At 34.8% G+C, this 24874-nt stretch overlaps 1 protein-coding gene and 1 long non-coding RNA gene across 4 annotated transcripts in view; one reads left to right on the forward strand and one right to left on the reverse strand.

Moving 5' to 3' along the window:
- The window catches only part of csrnp3 (cysteine-serine-rich nuclear protein 3), a 64878-nt gene that overhangs the window by 22031 nt on the left and 17973 nt on the right, over nucleotides 1-24874 (reverse strand). The window contains exon 1 of one of the 2 annotated variants that reach the window (XM_051905160.1): nucleotides 3892-5165. The exons of the other annotated variant lie outside the window; for it this stretch is intronic. The gene's annotated coding sequence lies outside the window, so the exon portion shown is untranslated. Of the gene's footprint in view, nucleotides 1-3891; nucleotides 5166-24874 lie in introns of those variants that run through there. 2 annotated transcript variants of the gene reach the window in all.
- LOC127518479 (uncharacterized) lies at nucleotides 158-2314 on the forward strand. Of its 2 annotated transcripts, none has more exons than XR_007931572.1 (3): nucleotides 158-208; nucleotides 1222-1393; nucleotides 1736-2314. It is a non-coding gene; the product is annotated as an uncharacterized LOC127518479 (long non-coding RNA). The 2 variants fall into 2 exon arrangements; XR_007931570.1 differs by having other exon boundaries at nucleotides 173-237.

The raw sequence follows: 24874 nt of genomic DNA on the forward strand, positions 1-24874 counted from the left end.
TTGCGAACTGTAACCGACGGCTCAGTCCGCCACTCACCCCTCCCTTTCGAAGCACATAGAGAAGCTACGGTGGCCGACACAGGACAAAGATGACGTCGTATGAGACAGCAGAGAAGCAAACGAGCTCTGTAGAGCAGTTTGTCCATTTAGGGCTACTGTAGAAACATGGCGGCGCAAAATGGCGACTTCGATGTAAAGGGACCGCGGGGTATGTAGATAGAAATGACTCATTCTAAGGTAATAAAAACATAACGGTTCATTATGTAAGGTTTTTATACACCACTGAAAACATAGTTATATATATTATATTGCATTTCTGTCAGTAGATTCTCCTAAATACTTACACACTTTATATATAAAGTAAACTTATTTTATTTCAGCTAGTTGCCAAGGAAATTTTTTTTTTCTCTTTTTTTACTTAGTTTAACTTAATGTATTAAAATAACTAAAAGTAAAACTGAAATACATTTTTATTATACATTTATAATATATATAATACATATATATTATATAAAAATGTATTACATAAATGTTAATTCTAATATTAATAAAATAAATATAGATAAATAAAAAAAAACAAAAAATTACTTAAACTGAAAATATAAAAATTTAAATGTGTGCGTGTGTGTGTATATATATATATATATATATATATATATATATATATATATATACACACATTTATAAAAATGTTAATTCTAAAATTAATTTAAAAAAATGATAAATATAGACATATTAAAAAAAAAATAACAAAAGCCTAAAACAAAATGACTAAAACTTAAACTGAAAATATAAAAATAAAAACATTCAAAATATTAATAAAACAATAACAGTATCTCATTGATACTTAAATAACACTGGTTCCCACACTTTTTGACCAACAAATTCTCATGACCTTTCTAGTCATTTGTGATTGCTGAATAAGAATTTTTAAGAAATCATCTGGGTTGATTTCCATTTGTATATCAGGTACCAATTTTGAATGTATTACAGTTATTAGTGCACAACTTAAAGTGAAATGCATGTGTGACTAATGCTCAACTAAACCAATGTATTAAACTTTGCTGCATAACTTGTTGCACATCGTTTGTGATATGAACGATAATAATTACTTTTTTTAGTCAATCAGATTTAGCATTTTTATCTGGTGGGCGACAAAATAGGTGAAAAAGTGGAGTGCCCATGAGATGAATAAGAATGCTAACTGTTATCTTTCTCCAGGTATTACAGGCTTTCCCTGTTTACAAGGACTGGATCGTTCCTGAAAGCACCAAAAATTCCCTTGATCTAAGCCCCAGATCTGTTTGAATCCCGCTGTTTCCCGCAGCGGTCCGGCCTGATGCAGGAGGTTCGCAATAATTGGAAATGGCTTCTCTAGTTTTGGAGACACAATGTAAGTCAATTTTCTCGTAATCATCATAATTAGTTCCCCTTGTTGAAAATCCATTCGCATTTTCCGTCCTCAGCGGATGCGGCGCTGCTCTGCGATACCCAAAGTGGTTGCCATGGAGACGCTAATACACTCGCACAAATAGTGAATTTCACATTTGAGAGTCATTTTGCTTTTTTTCATTTGTGGGGCATCTACCGCACACACACACACCCTCAAGATCTGAAAATAAACGCTCCCGCAATGCCGCATCTGTAATCAGAGGGAATTCATTGATGAAATAAGTGTGGAAGAAAATCATTCGGGTCTGCACTTACGCTGCAGAATTTCACTGTTTTCTTACAGCAGATGCTACTTGCAGCTTTAAAGCGGCCGATGTTGAAGATCCCGTGCTTGAGATCAAAACTACAGCGAGAGGAGCAACTTTTCCCATTTCTTGACACAATGAATCGGCATGACATCTCCAGCTAACCCGAGGTAACAGGAGCTGACTGCTGTACTAGAGAGACGGACTCTCCACACACAGCTAGTTATTTCTCCTCTACATCTCTAGCTCTGCCTCTCTCTCTCTCTCCCTTTGTCTTCTCTTAGCTGCTGTAGTTTTCCACAGCACACTTGCAGTATGTTACAAGTGAAAATCCTGCAGCAAAAACCCAGCAGAGACAAAAACAGCCACTCCCCGGACGAGCTCTGTACAATCCCGACACGCACATGTACAAATACACATGTACTTTAGCCGTGCCAATGCAGCACTGACAACCTATAGCGATCAATACTTCTTGGCAGCGGATGCTGAGCGCTGTGAGGAGCCCTATAGAGGGCTGGGCAGCACGACCACAGTCTTATATCATGATATGAGTAATTTTATATCACACTGACTGTATATATCACAATATAGTTATTTTTAATAATTCAGTAATAATATTATTCAGTGGAAAATGGATTTTATTATATATTAATGTGGTAATACCTATTTTAGGATAATCTATATTTAATATATTATTCTACAGAAAGACTCACATATTAATAAACTTTGTATAATAAATATTAATAATATATTGGTATATTAATACAAGTATGTGGTAATACATTTTGGAATAACCTCTATTTAATATATTGAATTAATCTATAAAAAAGCTTTATATATATATATATTAATACAATCGTATTGTGATACATATTTTGGAATATTTTTTAATTTAATATATTTAATTAATACATAAAAAAGTTTATATATTAATACAATCATGTGGTAATACTTATTTTGGGAAAATCTATATTTAGTTTAATTAATCAATAAAAAGGTAATATATATTTTTGGTAAAATATATTTTGAGATAAATTAATTAAAAATGATTTTTATATATATATATATATATATATATATATATATATATATATATATATATATATATATATATATATATATATAAAAATACAATCATGCGGTGATACATATATTGTAATATTTTTAATTTAATATATTTAATTAATACATAAAAAAGATTTGTATATTTATACAATTATGTGGTAATACCTATTTTGGGATAATCTATATTTAATATATTTTTAATATATTTAATTAATCCATAAAAAATGTATATATTAATACAATCGTGGTTATACATAATTTCATACATTTAATTAACTTAAAAAAATGTTTATATATTAATACAGTCAGGTGGTAATATATATTTTAGGAAAATCTATGTTTAATATATTTATTTATCTATAGAAAGGTTTATATATAAATATAATCATGTGGTAATACATATTTTGCGTTAATCTATGTTTCATACATTTAATATAAAAAAAGGTTTAAATATTAATACAATCATGTGGTAGTACTTATTTTGGGAAAATCTATAATTAATATATTTAATTAATCTATAAAAAGGGTTTATATATAAATACAATCATGTGGTAGTACAAATTTTGAGATAATCTATATCGATATATTTCTTTTTACAAATTAAAGGTGCTTCATTTCAGTTGATTATTTTCTTTTTTTAACTTGGACACAAAACAAAAAAATATTCAAAACAAATGAATGATAAATCTGATAAATCAGAACAGCTTCAAATTATAAAACATTTTAAAAGCAGTATATATATGTGTGTGTGTGTGTGTGTGTATGTGTATATATATATATATATATGTATGTATGTATATGTATAAAACAGTTGACCTGTGAAGCACATCCACCAAATTTTATATTAATGCAGCAAGTTGCAATGTTGCTAGGCAACCATAAACAGTTAACTTGACAACAAGTTCCTCATCTTGGCTAGTTTGGGACACAAATCTACCTCATTATAATTGCAAAATTTCTACCTGTTGACACATTTCTACCAGCATCTCACCCAGCGTTACCCCAAATACTGTAGGTCAAAGAAGCGAGCGCTCAAGGAAGCTGACCTCAGATTTCCCATCAGGCCAGGCGTGACACATCAGAACAGAAACAGGGCACGAGTCATGCTTTCGCTTCAAAATGCACCAACCTGCGTCCGCCGCCGCGTTACTCTCCTCCCTCTCACCACGGCACTTCTCTCAGAGGAGCCTTTTCAGAGCCAGATGAGATGTGCTGAATGATGGCCCTCCATTTCACTCGGACTCGAGAGGAGACCGGGGCGAGAGAGGTAAAGCGTGCGCTCTCGGTCTCCACTGCTGTTAGCATACGCTCCGGTCTAAAACAGACCGAAGACTCGCTCTCATTCGCTCGAGCCACACAAAGACTCATTAGCTGCAGCCGGCGGAGGGCTGGAGATTGTGCACAGCGACGCCTGCCTGAGAGATCACATGGGTGGGAGAGAGAGAGAGCGAGAGCGAGAGAGAGCTGTGCCTGTGTTCCTGCTGTCTGCAGATATTTTTACCATCATGAGAGGGAGGGAGAGAGGGAAAACAGAGAGCGGAGAGACAGTCGATAGCCGGCACAGCACCATAATCTGTAGAGGTGAATGAGGGCACCCACAAATGAGCCAAAAACACTAATAGAAACAGTCAAAGACACACGCTTGGGCTCAATGGGATTTGTGCTAATGAACTTGCGCTGCACTTGTGCTTCATAAATACTCCTTTCGAGGCGGGTGATGTGACTCACAAGCAATCTCACATACAAACATACTAAACGTTACAGCTGGAGGTATACAATGTGATGGTACGATGTTTATAAATTACATTTAAAATGTAATTTATACCTGATGATGCAAAGCTGAGTTTTCAGCATCATTACTATAGTCCTCGGTGTCACATGATCCTTCAGAAATCATTCTAATATGCTGATTTGCTGCTCAAGAAACATTTCTGATTATTATCAATGTTGGAACACAACAGAATGTAGCATGTCTCAAACAAGTCAAGATGAGAAGAACTTGTTACCAGGTGTTTAATAAGCAACAATGGGATTTACTGCATTAATACAGAATTGATGTGCGGTTTTAAATGTGGCTCTGAATCAAACTTTAGAATAGGAACCATCTGTTTGAATAATCAAATGAGGTTTTATTTGATTCACTGGATTATCCACAAATAGGCATCACCACATGATTAATATTTAAAATATTTTCCGTAGAATTTCCGGCAAAAAACATCTATGATGTTAGATATAGTTATGAGTATAATAAATCATAGAGTAGATAGATTTTGGTCATTAAATTAAAAAATATAAGCACAAAAAACAACTGTTCAGAATTTAATAAAACAAACCAACTATATAATATCAGTGCTGGAGAGTAACAGATACAGTATATTCACATTTACTGTAGGTTTGGGTGATCTATCTAATATTCATGGGATGATTTTGCTCATTTCCTGGTGATTTAAATGATTTAATATTGAGAATATCATGATGTTTTTTATTCAGCCATAAGGTTTTGACTAATTCTGTGAAACTTTCTTGCCTGATGACTTTTAAAAATGAATTTTAATAGCTTCTCTGATTTAAACTTAAGTAGCAAAAACAGTGTTAGAGCTGGTATGTTTGATTCATTTCTCTGAATCATTTCAATGAATCAATTTCAAACTCTGATTCAGTGATTCATTTGTGCCATCACAGAATGTTCACAGACATCCTTGTGTGGCATTTTTCATGCTGTATCTTAAAGGGGACCTAATATGCCCCTTTTCACAAGATGTAATATAAGTCTCTGGTGTCCCCAGAAAGTGTCTGTGAAGTTTCAGTTCAAAATACCCCACAGATCATTTATTATAGCTTGTCAAATTTGCCTCTATTTGGGTGTGAGCAAAAACTCGCCATTTTGTGTGTGTCCCTTTAAATGCAAATGAGCTGCTGCTCCCGGCCCCCTTTTCAGAAGAGGGCGGAGCTTTAACAGCTCGTGCTTCAGTTGCTCAACAACAACAAAGCCGGAGAATCTCACGCAGCCAAAATGAGGATTGTCAGTAACGGTGTTCAGCCTTACAACTTATAGAATAAAACTGGACGTTTATGACTGATTAGTGGATAAATTTATATTTTACAATTCTTTAATGATTTTGAATCTACTTGCGAACAATAGCTGTTTGGTTGACATTCTTCTGAATGAATAATTTTAGTTATCTCTGCGGATACTTAAATATCTTGAACAATATAATCATTATAGCTACATCACCCAGTTCTCCACATGATCAGTAAATAAAGCAGATATTTGGGTTAAGGGTGCATCTAAATTAGTCTTAAAAGCTTCTGGGAGTAGAGCTGTGGAGTTATCATTGATGATAACATTACAGTTCTTGCTTCAGGAAATCTTTCCACTCGACGGCACATAAACAGCACAGAAAAACACAAACCGAGTGTGTGGTCATCCAGCTATTAGTGCCTGAATAAATGCTGTGTCAAAACACTTTGATTATTGCTTGCAGCGTTGTGTGACGGCCACTGCAGTAAGACCGGTGCGGGACGACTTGTCCTCTGCTCACCGAGGCGTTCGGACCTCCTATAATTAAGCGAAAATCTCTGCTTATTAGGCTCTCTTGAGTAATAAGTAAAGTCCAGCAATTAAAAATGTGGCAAACAGTATGTAGCTATGTCAATATACCTCTCCGCAACAAAAAGGATAAATCCTGCTCTAATTATTCATTTTCAGCCCGTCTAATTCCTGCCAATTATACCGTATTTCCACTTGCTTAAAACAAGGATAGACCTATTATAGTGTGAGAAGCCTCTAATTCAACAAATCCTTCAAATAAAGAATATTTAAGAACCGATCGCTCATTTTAAAGTGCTTAATCCCACCTATAACAGATTTCATAGTGTGTTTAAACTGTTTTAAAGCATTTATGAGAGTTTTAGTGGAAAGGCAGCTGGCTTCAGGAGGAAAATGCTTGTATGTGTGTTTTGGATTTAATAAAGGTTTAAATCAGAGCTCTGACTATGTTTCTGGACGCAGTTGGATTTATCCTGGACCAGGTTTTCTTTCGGAAAACGTCTTGAGGGACAGCATAGAGCCTCTATGTTATGATCTGAATTGTGGAAAACTAAACATTAAAAGCCTTTGTGACATGGGGAATTTTGCAGTATTACAGTAGCACAGAATAGCTTCCTGCCTATCTACTGAAAATGACCGAATACAGTTCTTTCCATATAAAATGTTTATCCCGACTCGAATCTATGGCCTTGCGGGTCCGTGACCCATTAGAGAGTAGAGCAGACAGTCATGAATGGCTCAGTACTTGATTTCACCAGAAAAATCGAATTATTTCCTCTCGTTTCCTCTATATCTTGGAATGCTGCCTATTGTATAACAGTCATATCTAATTTGCATTCCCTCTCTTTCTTATGGGATATCATACCAGGAGCTCCATTATGTAAAGATGCAAAACATATGACTGGCGGTCGACACACAAACACACACGCACACACACACTGAGGCTCTGTTCCAAAACCTACTGAGCTGCCTACGTGGGTTGCATTTTAAGTGCTCTTAATGTGAAGGCTGCTCTGAAAAGCATGATTATGTTGCCTTTTAAGAAGCCTTCTTAAGCATATATCCTTGGTGCAGAAGTCAATGTAGTCAATGAAGTAATGCATTTAGCATTTAGAAATGCTAACTCTTAAAGGCGACCTATTATGCAAAAAATAATAGTAGTATTTGTAAAATTAAAGCGGGTTTGCTCCTCCGCCATTGATGCTCACTGTGAGAAATGCTGCGAGTGCCAGTATAGATCTGGCAGAGACAAGTGGAATGATACAAATTGTAAAACGGTTTCTGTGTGATATTAGTAGAATATCGCATGGCTGGAAAAGATTCAAGAACACAAACTGTTTTATATATATATTAATATTATGTTTTATGTATAGTGATTTTTACATTTTTCAAAGCAGCTTTACAGAAAACGCTTTTTTACATTGTTACAATTAGGAATAGTTTTCTGTCATATGTATATATATATATATATATGTGTGTGTGTATATACATGTACACACAGAACAGTTATTTTTAAGGTAGATTACTACCCATATTTGTATATTTGTTTGCGTATTTTATACTTACAAGAATATTGTTTAGTTTACCTACTATTGAGTCAAAAGTCTCTACAACGGTGCTATTTTTGAAACTCTTGTTTTTAGATAAACCATTTGTGTGTTTGTTTTATTTTTAATGATATTTTATTTTTTTATTTATAATTATTTCTCATTGCTGCTTTGTATAATAAGTTAAAACTTTAATTGTATGACCTGTTTTGTACTGTTTGAATAAAAAACTTTGCATAATGATTGTTATATGTATGTTGCTGCCATGTAGGCAGATCACTATATAAGTTTTGTAACAGACCGTGACTTTATTGCTTGAACACTTATATTCATGTCCTATTCTGTGATTTTGAGCATATGAGAATATAGAGAATTTAAATATATTGCGCTTTGTTTGCATAGACATTCTCTGACTATATTCAGGCCATATGCAAATGAGGAGTCTGGTTCCAAATCAAATCATTGGCTGTGACGGCAGCATGAAAAAATGGAAGGCCGGAGCCAAAAAAAGTCATTATTTCTGCTGCCTGAGGAGTCTAAAAGAGCTTTGTAATAACTGGATGGCTTTTAGCACGCTATTTTCCGGTGGTAGTGTTGCTGATAAACTTCCACGGAAGAACAATAACCCGAGTCCTGACTGACAGAATGAAAAAAAAAAATCATATGTCATTCTCAAACAACTACTCATTCAGAGCCTAAAGCAATGACTCAGCTGCAGTGATTAAAGTTTACGAGCGCTTTACAGATAATGTCGTTTCTTGGCTCCGTTTGAACTCGGTGAACAAAACCAATAGTCTGTCACTAAGAGGTCTGTGGAGGGTGCTCAAAACAACTAGTATCTTCACACAATGACCATCAGAAAGGTAACACGTCTTTGCCTTGAGGATGTGGAGGATGTAACCTTTGAATTTTTCTCTTGGATGCAGGGCTTTTGAATCTCTACACTCTCATTCTCTATCTATGCTTCCCTTCTGAATGTTTTATAGGATGTTAGTAGTTCTGAGGTCTGCAATTAGCACCATACTAACCTCTGCCTGCCCTTAAGCCTGGGAAATCAGCGCACTGAGTCATACAGGTCAGTCCAACATGCTTTTTCCCCTAGCCCTGCAGCTAACTAACACTAACCAATTAATGGAAGATGATCTTATGTAAGTCACACCCATAATTGGACCCAAAGGGTGTGAATTCAAGTTTCCATATTTACGCTGCATTATGAAACTGGATCCATGTTAAAAGTCAATATGACATCAAAAATTAATGCTATTTATGGTTATACTTTATTTTAATGGTCCACTTTAGACATTACACTAACTATAAGTAACTTTGCAACTACATGTCAACTAACTCTAATTAGTCTGCAGTCTATAAGTCTGTAACTACATGTCAAATTATTTTACTAACCCTTACCCCTTATTCTACTAACCCTAACTCGAACCAAACAGTCTACTAGCTCATACTCTGAGTTGACATGTAAGTTGCAAAGTCACTTATGGTTAGTAGAACTATCTAAATAAAGTGAAACTCTATTTACTTCATGCTGATGGTCTTATTGTGAGCAATTTATCTGTGCGTGTTTCCAAAGAAAAATGTTTGTCTTTGTAATTGTTTATCTTACTTTTTTAACCTGACCCTTCCAAACATATACAGTATAGAGACTAGGGATGCACGATATATCGGCAACCATATCGGTATCGGCCGCTATATGTTAATTTTTAATGTTATCGTTATCGGCCTGATAAGAAAATTTGGCCGATATTTTAAATCCGATAAATAATGGATTATTTCCTTCAGCTGAGACACTTCAGATGCGCACTGTCCACCATGATGGTTTTGAATTGCTTGAAATATGATTGAAATCACTTCAAAAAGGAAAATACAGTTAAGTGCATCATGTGCAGCGCAAGTCTGTCATATAGGCTACATAATATTATAATTTTGTGCTTGGGACATGGATTTTAATGGTGAAACTTTTGTTTTTGTAATCAGGCTCTCAAACATTATATAAAAATTTTTTATTTATATTTATCAGCCAATATATCGGTTATCGGCTTTCAGATATGAAGAATTATCGATTATCGGTATCATATCGGTGCATCCCTAATAGAGACCACATTTTATGATCGAGTGGATAAAATCAAGTCCCACACAAACATTTTGTTCTTAACTGAATATCCTGTTTTACTTGGAAATATCATGTTATGGAAAAAAACCTGTTTTTATAAGGTAGCCAAGCCTAATTTTAAAAGTGTGATTTCTAAGATCTGACCTAGATGTAAATGTCATGTAAATTAATAAAATCTTGAAACTCCATAGAAATTTTTATAATGAATATACATTTTTCTAGTTACGTATATCAAGCTCTAAAACAGTTATCAGGTAAAAACTGTATAAAAAAAATAAAAAATAAAATCCTTATTCTTAAACCTTATCCAGTAAAAAGGTTGAGAACCACTGCTGGACTTAAGGATTTTATTTAAAAATAAAATAATAATTGCAATAAAATTCTAATTAATAATTATAAAATATAATGTTATAAAATAATATAAAAATATAATATAAAAAATCAAAATAATTCAATATTGCAAATATTTAATTCCTACAAAATTCCTAAAAATTGGTATATTATAGAATAATTCCTAAAATTATATATAACAGCTTTTGTTTTTATTTTATCTTAAACCTCAGAAACATAAAATATAATTAATTTTTATGATTAGTGACGTCAAACATGATGTGACACATCTAATGGCATCATATTTGATTTGAGAGCTGCAGCAGAGAAGATAAACAGCGTATATTTAACTTCATTTTTTATAGTGTTTTTGTCCTTTTTGGAGCTTAACAGACGTGGACACTATAAATTGCATGGAAACAAAAAGAAATGGCATATGGATTTTTTTTAAAGGGTTAGTTCACCTAAAAATGAAATTTCTGTCATTAATTACTCACTCTCATGTTGTTCCAAATCTTCGGAACAAAAATTAAGATATTTTTGATAAAATCCGAGAGCTCTCTGACTTGTCCATAGACAGCAATTTAATTACCACTTTCAAGGTCCAGAAAGGGACTAAAGACGTTGTTAAATCAGTCGACGAGAAGCAATGAGAATACTTTTTGTGCACAAAAACAAAACAAAAATAACGACTTTATTCAACAATTTCTTCTCTTCCCTGTCATTATCCTTACGCAGGTGACACAGTAAGAACAGCGAAGGCTTCTGTGTTTACGTCTGAATGCCAGCTCAGTATTGGCCAAAGCTGATCACGTGATCAACACGACGCATGTGTGTGATGCAGGAGCCGGCTAACAATGAGTCGGCGTTCTGACGTAGAACCTGGAAGCGCTGGACGTAAACAACGTATACAATAAGCGATATAAAATTACATACATCATTCTTGACCTGACCAAAGTATTACATTGAAAGCAATTACATCTGAAGTAACTGTAATTAAATTACAGAAAAACTAAGAGTAATCCCTTACTTTACATTTTCAAGGGAAAAAAGTAATTAAATTGCAGTAATTAATTACTTGTTAATGCATTTCACCCAACACTGCTTATGTTGCAGTAATTTGGTGTTTTGCTGCTAGACTTTGAGGGGTCTTTGAGACACAGAAGCAGGGGTCAGATCAGTGCATGACTGGCGAGTCAGAGTGACTCTCTCCCCGTCTCTCTCTCTCTCTTTCTCTGTCTCTTACTGCAGCCTGCCGAGAGGGAAAGCCAGGGCAACCGCAAAGTACAGTGAGCACACAGTCTCACTGGAGCCACAGAGAGAGAGAGACAGAAAGAGCATGCAAGAGGAGCTCAGACAGGGAGGGAATTACAGAGCGGGAGGGAGGAAGAGTGCAGAGAATGAGCACAAAGGCTCTGTTCCAAAACATAGTGAGCTGCTTACATAGATGGCACTTAAAGTGTTTGCTTTCATTGTTGCAATGGCGGAATAGTACATGTTAATATACAATGTTACCTACATCTACTGTAGATAGTAGAGCTGCACGATTCTGGATAAAATGAGAATCACGATTTTTTGGTTTCAAATAGAGATCACGATTCTCCCACGATTCTGAATATACAACCAAACAAAATAACATGTAATTTACTAGAGGTTCTGACAAAATATAAATTGCTGACTCTAATTGTTGGAAAATGTTTGAATGAATTATTTAAATAATGTTTTTGAATGAATTCAATGACTCATTAATATTTGTTTCATTGCTGGATGAATCAGTGTTTTTGAACAAATCTTTTGAATGAACGATTCAATGACAAATACATTTTTTAACAGTCAGTTGTCGCCACCTAGTGGAATTAGATGTAATTGACACAACCGTTATTTGACGTGCAAAGTTCGTTTCAAAAGGTAGTTTGCTCTATTTTGATCGCTATCGTTGACATCGGTGTTTAAATACTAACTTAAAACTTATATCTCAGTACTTCTGTGATAATGTGAATATTTGTAACACAGAAATAACTAATGTGTGATTCAAAACGGCTCTCTCTGGCACGAACACAGATTTGAACGTTCCGGTATGATTTTGTCAAAGGTTTAATAGACGCGGGAGAATCGTTGTCATTAATAAAGTAGGATCGCGTGGGTGCTTGAATTGAGATTGCGATCTTTTTACGATTAATCGTGCAGCTCTAGTAGATAGTCAGCAAATGTCCACCGGACGACCTAAAATACATCATTTTGCATCATCCGGTGGACAGCTTAAAGTGTTAGTTCACCAAAAATGAAATTTCTGTCATTAATTACTCACCATAATGTTGTTCCAAAGCTGTAAGATCTTCGTTCATCTTCGTAACACAAATTAAGATATTTTTGATGAAATCCAAGAGCTTTCTGACCTCCTTATAGACCTTATGTAGCCCCGCCCCTTTTAAGCGCTGCCCTCGTTTTGACTTTGTATTTCCACAGCGATCTTAAGTATTTATGAATGAACTGCTCGTTTTAAAATCTTCCCGGTCTACTGACATTTGTTAAGACATCTGCTTTAAACATTACAATGCTCATGATAGCTTTCACTAACTCTACGACAAGTAAATCCACTTCACCAGCTAGTTATTCTTTGACAGCGATGCCATAGAAATATACAGAGCTACTGCAAAAACGGAAGTTCAAAGACAATATTCTAAAGATGGCGGCGCGCTTGTTTCTCTGGCGCATAAGGTCTATACACTGCAATGTTATTAAACACTTTCAAGGTCCAGAAAGGTAGTAAAGAGATCGGTAAAATAGTCCATGTGACTACAGTGGTTCAACCTTAAAGTCCCCCATAGTCAAAAATTTTATCCCTTAAAACTCCTCTTTGATCACAAAAATTACATATTCAAACATTTCTTCCCTGTGAAAAAATGTCTTCATGCCTTAAAATAGCTTGAATGTAACTCTACACCCTTGCCTCATTTAGTATACGCGGCTCAATGAATATGCAAATTAGCCCCGCCTCCACTCACACACTCAGCTTACTCGGTCAACTTACTAAGGTAAACGCAGCACACAGGCGCGCCGTTGACACGGGGGACAGGGGGGTCAAGACCCCCGCAGTTTTGAAAAGACGGAAATCGACCCCCGCACTTTTGAAAAGGGCTGCTTCAATCAGTCACACTATATCATCTTTTAGCTTAGGATAATTTCTTTCAAATGAGACCATTTTCACGTTTCTGTGAGCTTTCGTTCGTAAATAATCAACTGTTTTGTCGCGGACATGAACAGGAAATGCGCTCTCGAACGGAGAAACACGCGATCTCCAAACAATCTATCAAAGCGTGCTAACGTTTTAGGACAGGTCGATGGTATATAAATCATGCCCGAACATTAGCGTTTGTCAATCAAGCCAAACCGTCCATTCAGAAACCAAGAAATTTGACACTTTAAGGTAAGGAGGCTGATCTCTCAGGTTGACGCGCGAGCTGGCTTGACTGAAGTTTTCGTGAGGATTTATAGTTTATGGACTGTTTTGATTTCGGTAATTACATCTAGAAAGGTAAAAGCATTGATGGCATCTATAAAAGTCACATAACGGTAATTAATATGATTAGCCTTTTGCTTGACTATGTTATTAAACAGCTAATAATGTGCTGCTAATGATACACAAACCATGTTCCCGTTCGCCATCTCAGAGTCAGACAGCTGCCTTCTAACAATCAGTATCCTTACAAAAGCTTTGAACAACTCAGAACGTCAGTGGAGAAAGACATATAGTTCATCATAACGTCGTAATATACATCATAAACCTGCCATATTGCTAAATCTATACATGATTTTTCATATCAACAGAAAAATATACCAGGATAACCTGGCTTTTCTTGAGACTCCCCTGCTAGTTCGCTGTTTATGATATACGATAAGCGATATAGTAATTAAATGCAAGTGATATAGTAATTTTTAAACAATAGTTCAGTCAAGTAAAACTACCCAGCAGGTTGAGCAAACATTTAACCCAACTGCTGAGTTTGTCCATTTTCAACCCACCTTGGGTTGTTTTTAACCCAGCAGAGTGTTTAACCCAGCAGAGTGTTGGCATTATTTTTGGAATGACTTATTATTGCGAGAGGAAAAAATTATGTTTTAGTCACTTAACATCGGTTAATGGAAACGCCGCCATTTCGCAATAGTTTCTTTTATCACCATTTAGAAAATATTGCAAAAGTTTTGCGCAAATCTGTAATGGAAACCAGGCTTCTGAATCATTTTAGTGAATCAGTATGTTCTGAAGGTGTAAACAAACAGTAGTTCAAATAAATGATTAAATTGTGATCCTTTTTTGTATAACTAATATTTAGTTAAATCCTGTAGGATGTCACCATGTGTCCGACTCGGTAATATACAATTAGGATGTTTTCTATCACAGTTTATGGAGTATGTACAGTAATATTGACATCCTCATTGTTTTCTTGCCTAAATACTGCTGATTGTGACATTCCCACCTGACCTTTGATATGATCAGCTCCTTTTTGTTAATATATACCTTTTATTAAAAGGATATCTTGACTGTTAGTTGAACTGTAAATTATGAGAAGAGCTAGTAGCTTCCCCAAAACACTGCAAAGGTTGTGTTTAACCTTATAAATCATGTGTCATGCTGAGCCATAAAGAGCAACCTTGAGAGCGCCAGGTCTCATCTGCAGCCCCACAGACAGGAACTGTAGACTGGAATAATTATATATCTGAAGCTGATGTCATTCTGCCGATGTGTGTGGCTAAGTAAACATAAACGCAGCCTTGATATATTCCATACTCCACATCAATGTTAGGAAGAGTCACAGGCCTCCGAATCCACAGCATGAAAATGCCAAAAGAAGAAGAATATGTTTGTAAAAGGTCACGGCAGCATTCATAAAGCAGACGTACTGGAGGCGCTGCTGTTATGGTGTGAATTATACAGTGATGTTTACCGTGGTCGTGTCCCTGCAGGGACCCTTGTTGTCCATGCAAGGAGATCCATTTAAAGTAAAGAGGTGTTCGGAAATTGTCATTACAGTTCTCGGAGTGTGTTTAGAGACTGTAATTTACTATAAACACTGAATAAACAAACTAGAATTAGACACTTTGTATAAAATCCAAAACCTGGAATGACATTCATGATTATAAAACATGTACAGGTCATATTTCACTTGCATACTGTATATGTTTAATCTTTCATTTGTTTTTGAGGTGAAAAATAAAATTAGTATTCCATGTATTTATTGTGGATTATATTCTAATATATAATATGTAAGACTGTTTTAATATTTTTCAAAGAAAAATATTAAAACACCAAAAGCTGCTCACCAAAGCTGCATTTATTTGGTAAAAACAACAACAACAAAAAAAAAACAGTAAAATAAATGGTAATACTGTGAAATATTATTACAATTTAAAAGTAGTTTTCTATTCTAATACATTTTAAAATGTAACCGTGATACTTTTTTTTTCAGGATTCTTTGATGAATAAAAAGTTCAAAAGAACAACATTTATTTGAAATAGAAATTTGTATCATTATAAATGTCTTTACTGTCACTTTAAAAATTGTTATATTATATTTAAGAAAATAAAAAAGCCTGTTCTTAAGACCATAAAGAAGTGTTTACATTGTGACATTATTTTTAGGACAATTCAGCACTGTTTCCCAAACAATTTTCATTACAGAAATCTATGAAATTCTAATTATTGTAATGAAATAAATAAATAAATAAAACAAAAACAATGTTATTTCAAACATATTTATACATCATGGTATAGTTCTTGTTGCACTTTAACATATGCTAATGTAAAATGTTTTAATGTTTTATTTATTCATTTGTTTGTTACAATGCAAAAATTCTTAATAGTCCTCAAATAGGCACCATTATATATATATATATATATTTTTAATGTGCTTTAAGACAAACCATGTGCAAATTCATAAGTCAACACCATTACTGAGTATTTTCTCTTTAAAACTTTAGTAAACCAAAGACAGTCTCAAACCCGCGGTTTGAAATTGCTGGTGTTTCTGACGTCACAAACTACCTTGTAACCAATCACGTCAACGTTTCGGCGAGCTTTAGCATATTATTAACTGACCCCACAAAGGAGTCTTAAAAGAAGGTTATCCTGGTATATTTTTCTGTTGATATGAAAAAATTGTGTAGATTTAGCAATATAGCGGGTGTATGATGCATATTACGACGTTATGATGAACTATATGTCTTTCTCCACTGACGTTCTGAGGTGTTTAAAGTGTTTGTAAGGATACTGATTGTTAGAAGGCAGACTGAGATGGCGAACGGGAACATGGTTTGTGTAACATTAGCAACACATTATTAGCTGTTTGATAACTTAGTCAAGCAAAAGACTAATCATATTAATTACCATTATGTGTCAAACGTTGTAAAAAGCGATACCATTGTGCAGCGTTGACCAAGTGGATCTCTGAGCTTGTGCGAGTGAGTGGAGGCGGGGCTAATTATCATATTCATAGATCCGTGTATATTAAATGAGGCAAGGGCGTAGAGTTACATTCAAGCTATTTTAAGGCATTAAGATTTTTTTTTCCACAGGAAAAAACATTTAAATATGTCATTTTGGTGATTTTAAGGTTTTAAGGGATAAAATTATTGACTACAGGGGGACTTTAAATTAATATCAGAAGCTAATGCAACGAGTAGATGTGGCATGAATCATATGGTGTGACTGGCATTTATTAACCTTTGTTCAAACATGACACACTCTCTTGTAGTAACGTGAGAGGTTTGTATCAATGTACATTAATTCCATTAGAAAAAAGTTAATTGTAAGATGCTTTAGAGGTTAAATCAATTCAGTGTCATGGCACATAGATTGAACAAACCTAACATATGCCATTATGACATACTAAATTTGGTGCATAGTCAAAATGATATACACAACACATTTGATACGTAATATAATGGGACATAAACTACACTCTTGTGATAATTACAGTCTATTTTCCTATTTTACTGCACTGACTATTGCTCTGTTATGTCTTTAGATCCATTTGCACTGAAGAATCAGTGATTCAGAGACCTACAATAGTGCAATTCCAATAAATGTACACGGATGGCTAATAAATCTTTACTGTTGTGTTGTGAAGATCATTTGGGCTGAGCAGCGCTCATTAAAAGATAGTTTACTAAGTAAACTGTAAAAACAGATGCTTTCTTGAAAAGACAAGTCAGAGTCTCTGTTTGTGGAGGACTTGAGAGTTTTTTTGGAGAACAACAAGCAAGAAAGCAGAACACAATTAGAAACAAAGGAGCCCATTTAAATAGATGCTCTACTACATTGGGTGCTTTATGGAAATGAGGCTTCATTCCCGCTTTGTACATTTGTTAACTTGCTGTTGCCTGAGGCAGTAGACATCAACACACACACACACACACACACTCACACACACTCACACACATGAAAAAAGGAAGACATATCTAGCTTCTATTCAGTACCCCGCACACGGAGCAGACTGCTGCAGCTCGCATTGATCTTCTCATCCTCCCCAGAACAACGCTGGAAAAAAACACACTGTTCTTCCATCAGTCAGCGTGTGCAAACTGAAGCTGTGAACTGAAATGACGAGCATATGGAGTCTGATCCAGGATCTGTGCTTTTCTGTGTGAAATTTTGCTGCTATAAGCCAATGTTCTCATTTTAAAGAGCCTGTAAAATGCCATTGTGCAGGTTTATTTCCAATGTTGACATATTGCGCTATTTTCACATGTAACTAATTTCATATCTGCAAGTTTATATTGGTGTGTTAGGTGAATTTTGTTGGTTTCAATATCACATAAAAGGTGGAAAAAGTTGATTCATACTACTGAGTGCAAGATTATGTCGTCAGTATTTTGGTCTGTTTTCCTGAAAGAAAAAGACTGTGATTTGCATTTTTATGTTTTATCATCCTTTAGGAAAACAATAGCAGATGACCTGAACTACAATCCACTAAACTCCAATTTCATGACAACATTAAGAGATCAACAAAATAATTGGATATTAGATTGTAAGGTAAGATCTAATATATATATATATATATATATATATATATATATATATTTATTTATTTAAACTAAATGCATTAAAGGGGTCCTTGATTATGATTTCAGTTTTTTAACTTTAGTGTGTAATGTTGCTATTTGAACATAAACAACATCTGCAAAGTTACGACGCTCAAAGTTCAATGCGAAGGGAGATATTTTCTTTTACAGAAATGTGTTTAAGGACTACAACGAGCTTCTTCCCAGGTTGGTGACATCACAAACCCCAAAAATTTACATAAACCCCGCCCCCAAGAACACGCAACAAAGGGGGTGGGGCCATGTTGGGCTGCTTTAGAGAAGAGGAAGAGTTGTTGAAGTAGAGTGTTGTTGTCATGCCGTCATTTTATGCCGGACTGCTTCACAAACGTCAATTCAACGCTGGATTTGCGCAAAAGATTAACATGACGGCACATGCTAGTGGATGAGTTGAATCAACTCCACAGCAACTACATAAATTTATCCACTAACCATTCAGAAACGTCCAGTTTCATTCTAAAAGTTGTAACTTCTTTCTGAGTCTCTCCATCAGTGTCGACTCCGGTTTGAACAATGTAAGGCTGAACACCGTTACTGACAATCCTCATTTTGGCTGCGTGAGATTCTCCAGCTTTGTTGTTGTTGAGCAACCGAAGCGTGAGCTGTTAAAGCTCCGCCCTCTTCTGGAAAGGGGGCTGGGAGCAGCAGTTCATTTGCATTTAAAGGGACACACACAAAAACGGCTTGTTTTTGCTCACACCCAAATAGGGGCAAATTTGACAAGCTATAATAAATGATCTGTGGGGTATTTTGACTTCACAGACACATTCTGGGGACACCAGAGACTTCTATCCATTTCAGACATTCAGATTTGGTTGAGCATTGCAGAATTATGCTGAAACAAGCGTGCACTGATTCTTTACATATGGCTCCGATAGTTCTGATTAACTGTTGCATTTGCATACAGTAATGAAATCTGCAAATGTCTCAATACACCTGAGTATAAAGCAATAAGAATGACTGACATAAAATGTCCATCTTTTTATGGACTTGTTATGTGTATTATTCTTGCAGTAATCAAGAGTGTGCCATACTCATATTTGTCATAGTATCATAGTAGTGACTTATAACTTGAAAATATATGTATTTTGTCTATTTCTTAAAAATCTTAATATATATGTATATTCATCTGTCATTTATCCCATTTATCTTAAAGTAAACGTATTAAACTGCGTGTGTGTGTATATATATATATATTTAATATTTATTATGTCAGGATTTATTTTTGATAATGACTGACCATGTTACCCTTACTCATAACCTATTTTCTTTTAAGACACTGCTGGGAGGTGAAATGTATGAAGCACCTTCATCCTTGAAGAGCTGAAGGATGATGGGAGTACTTACAAAAGGTTGAGATCCACTAGTCTAGACAGACCAAATTCAATAAGTGCATTTTCCACATGCTGAAAATGGCAGAAGAGCGAAAGGAAGGAACTGATTGGAAATGTACACAAACTCAGGGCAGGTCTGATTTCCTCACTCAGGCTGTAATTCGATCTTACAGAGATGCAGAGAAGGAGTTTGAACTTTGCAGCTTTGCTGATCTGCTCTGCTCGAGAGCTCATTCCAATCACGTACATCTGTGGCATAATCAGGTACTTTCACCCTCATGTCAATCACAATGCACACCTGAATTATTCATTAAACTATATTTTATTTATGTCTGTATTTCCCCCATGCCACTGAAAAAAGTTGGAGGAAGCCGAGCTCTCTGACAGACAGCGATGCACAGCACCTCGCAAAGCAAGTGAGGCTTTCATCTTTAATACAAGGGCTGGGAGGCTGAGGGTGTCGGGGGTTTACGCAAGCCTCAAACACACACACACACACACACACATACATACAGGTCTCTCATTATTCATTCACTTTCTCGAAAAGATCTTCTGGTATTTTCATATGTAAAATGCTTCAGTGTGATGTCTGGGAGGATCTATCAAGCAACTCTTGTTTATGTTTCTGGTACAAAAGAAATCGTCTCATTCATGACGTACAAAAACATAAACATTTTGTTGTGTCTCCCTTCAGAAGAAAAACCCAAGCATTATAAAGCAGTTTTACAGAAAATATTGCCTTAAAAGTTTTATTTCTAACTAATTCACTCATTATTTCACTCTCATGGTTTTCACGTAATATTTAGCACATTTAGGACTGACAAACATATTCCGTTGGCGTGTGAACATATCCACTGACTACCTCAGACCAGTGTTGTTATCGTTAACAAAAACTATTAAGGTGAAGTGGTAAAATTAGGCCTATAAAACTAAAACTTAAATAAAAATAAATTAAAGCTAAATAGACACATAAAAAGCTAAAAAAAATTGACTATAGCACATAACAAAATTACTAAAATTAAAACATAAAATGTAAAAATAAAAGCTAATTTAAAATATTAAATACTGTAAATAATACTAAAATAACTGCCTCAGACCTCATGGTAAGTCTTTTTTAACATTAACGTAAAAAAAAAAGTATATTCATTTTGACTGCTTTACATGATTTTTCCACTTTTTTTAAAAATAGCATGCAACATTGTTCAAAAGTAAAGTTAATAAATAATTGAATGTGTTACTTGCATTAATTTTTAACTCAACACAATATTAATCTCGTAAAGCAGGACGTTTAACATCAGGTTAGTGATGAGTGATTTAAATATTATTGTGTCAAAAAGCACAAAAGAACTATATTTGGCTCTACATATCTTTTATCGGATACTTAAACATAAAAATAATCAGCTTCAGTAACACAAAAACAATACCTGTCAATCTCCACAGAAAATGAATGGGATTTTAACTTCTCGTATGTTAATGTTGCGCTCAGTGAATGCGGTCGGTGGTAATACTTGATGAAATTTAATTGGTAAGTTCACCCAAAAATTATCCAATTATCCCATAATTTACTCAACATCAAGCCATCCTAGGCAGTGTTGGAGGTAACGCATTACAAGTAACTTGAGTTACGTACAGTAGTCAGATTACTTTTTTCAAGTAACTAGTAAAATAACACATTACTTTTAAATTTACAACGAAATATCTAAGTTACTTTTTTTTTACTAACGCAAGTTACTTTGTTTTCCCACATATTGACTGACAGCTCTCCTGTCTCCATGTTGAGAGAAATCGTGAGTAAGTGCAGAGGTGTTGTTTGCGCTGTGTAAACATGATGGTTATTGTATACAGAGTCAGTATTCCTCAAAATTAATAAAAACAGTGAAATGAAATATCAGAATATTGCACAAACCTGCAGCAATTAAATATATTAAATTAAACAAATATACTTTATGTATTTAATCTCACTTTATTAAGCAATGTCTTTGCTGCTGACCTTCGATAATCCAATTCAATCATAGCAATAAGCAAAAATGTGACTTCATGTGACTTTTGGCGTGAAAGGGCCTTAACATTTGGCAAAAATAGAACTTTTGGTAACACTTTCTATGAAGACCATGCTTATAATGATTTATAGCCACATTTATACTTATTTATAAGTAAGTATTACTCATTAAGATTTATACTGCATTATAAGAACAGTTATAGATACATTTATATTATTTTTTATAATTACTTATAAGCCATGCATTTGCTTTTTCAATGTGCATGCTCATAAGCCATTATACACTGATTTATAAATGATCACATATAAAATAGTTCCAGAGACACTTGTTTGCTGTATCAACTAGTTATTATGTCTTTAATGCCTAAAGTTTGCATCGGAGGTAATGAATGGTAATTTTGATTTGTTAAAATCTATATCTCCTCAGCCATTTGCATGGTATTGCTTATAGCAGTTTGGAATTATACTTTAAAAATATTATTGCAGTGTTTTGCTAGTATGTAACATTAAAAAATATACTTTTCTTCAACTGTTTGTATTAATGATTTCCATTTTTTTTTTATTTCATTACAGGAATTGTTGTTCACTAGTTACATTTACAAGTAAGCAACTTAAAATGTAAAATGAGCACATATTCGTGATTTCTTAGTTCGCGATTTCCTTGATTTAGGAAAATTGCATCCTATGTTTTCACTTTACTTAAAGCCAACAATGATGCATTTATAGAGATTAGTAACTATTATTACTCACAATAAGTATTTATAAGAACACAACACTGCTATTAATAACAATATATTCACTAATTTGACAGAAATAAATCTGAATAAGAAGTCATTGTAACTATAATATAACATTATAGCAATGCAAGCTGCATCTTTATAAATACATTCATGGAACCATACGACAGGCTAATTAATACTTATAAATCAGTGTATAATGAATTATGAACATGCATTGAAAAGGAAAATGCATGACTTATAAGTAATTATAAAAATAATATAAATGTAACTATAACTGTTCTTATAATGTGGTATGGGTCTTAATAAGCCTTTATAAATATGTTTATAAAATAGTAATACTTGCTCATAAATAAGTATAAATGCAGCTATAATTCATTATAAGCATGGTCTTCATAGAAAGTGTTACCAAACTTTTTTGTTGTTATTAATAAACAAAAAAGCAAGCCCATCCCAAGTGCGAAAAAGTAACGCAAAAGTAATGTAATGCATTACTTTCCATAAAAAGTAACACAATTAGTTACTTTTTCAGGGAGTAACGCGATATTGTAATGCATTACTTTTAAAAGTAACTTTCCCCAACACTGATCCTAGGTGTATATGACTTTCTTCTTTCATCTGAGTTATATTAAATAATATTCTGGCTCTTCCCAGCTTTGTAATGGCATTGAATAGTTTTTGAAGCTCCAAAAAGCACATCCATCCATCATAAAAGTAATCCATACCACTCCAGTGGGTTAATAAATGCCTTCTAAGCAAAGCGATGGGTTTTGTAAGAACAATATCTGTCGAGTCAGAGGTCACCCTTCCACTGGAACTCGACTCTCTCGTGAACGCACATACGGCTATTGCCTGAAGCCAGTGATTATAGTTTATAAAGATTTAAATATACATATTTTTTGTCTTACAAAACCCATCGCTTCACTTCAGGCATATTCAATGCCATTACAAAGCTGGGAAGAGCCAGGATATTATTTAATATAACTCAGACTGTGTTCAGCTGAAAAGAAATCATATACACCTAGGATGGCTTTAGGTTGAGTAAATAATTAGATAATTTTCATTTTTGGGTGAACTATTCCTTTAACATGAGTGTATCACATATGTTATACCACACGCAACACAATTACTATTTGGCATCTGTCATGTAAGAGCTCTAACAGAGGCTTCCATCGCTGATTGGCAGCTACCTCACAGACAGAGTGCGTGCGGTCTAAAATTAGACGGGTGTCTGTGTGGGTTGAGACAGTGAGCGTGTGTCACCCAAAGATGACTAAACCGTCATTCATGCCAGAGAAGCACAGTCGAACTGAACAACCCGAATAGTCAGAGTTTCCGGACAGCTGATAATCAACAATCCCGCTTCATTGTTTACCACAAAAAAATCACTCAAAGGAAGATTTACTCATGAGGGTACTGCTCAATACTAATTAGAACTGTAACGACAGCAGTTTCTTATCTGGGATATTAGGCAGATGTGCTGTTGCCGTGGCACCCTCTGTGTGAATAGAGATGTGGCATTTAGAGTGATGAGCGTCTAATGACGTTCCCTTTCTAGTGGCGGGTGAGTTTCTGCCTGCAACCCGATTCTGTCAAACATCACAACCATTTCAAGCCATTACCTCACCGGATGATCCCGCGAGACACACGCACGGTGTTTCGTTGCTTTCCAGAAGTTTAATTGTGGATTTTCTTTTGAAGTCTAGCTGTTGTTTATTTATTTACTTACTTACTTACTTACTTGTGGGAACCTAAAACTTGCTGGCTGGCATTATTTGTGGAATTAAATTAAGGTTCTATAATTCAAGGAAAATTAATTGTAGAATTAAGTAGAATAAAAATTAATTTAAATGAAAATAAATCCATTTTTGCTATAATTTAACTTTTTTTTTTCATTAGAAAAGCAAGGTTTGGAAGCCTTGTTTGAACTAAAAAATTGAAAAAAGTCCAATGTTTAAAAGAGGAATGGATGGATGATGGATTGATGGATGCATTGGATGGATGGATGGATCAGACAAATGGATGTATGGATCAGATAGATGGATCGGGTGGGTGGATGGATGGATCAGATAGATGGATCGGGTAGGTGAATAGATGGATGGATGGATGGATCAGACAGATAGATGTATAGATCAGATAGATGGATCAGGTGGGTGGGTGGATGGATTGATGGATGGATTGGGTGGGTGGATGGATGGATGGATGTATGGATCAAATAGATGGATGACGGATGAATGAATGGATCAGATGGATGGATGGATCAGACGGATGGATCGGATGAATTGGATGGATGGGTGGATCAGGTTGATGGATGGATGAATGGATCATACAGATGGATGAATCAGACAGATGGATGGATGGATGGATCGATCAGACGGATGGATGGATGGATG

This window comes from Ctenopharyngodon idella, chromosome 9 (genome assembly GCF_019924925.1).
Source record: "Ctenopharyngodon idella isolate HZGC_01 chromosome 9, HZGC01, whole genome shotgun sequence".
Taxonomy (NCBI): domain Eukaryota; kingdom Metazoa; phylum Chordata; class Actinopteri; order Cypriniformes; family Xenocyprididae; genus Ctenopharyngodon; species Ctenopharyngodon idella.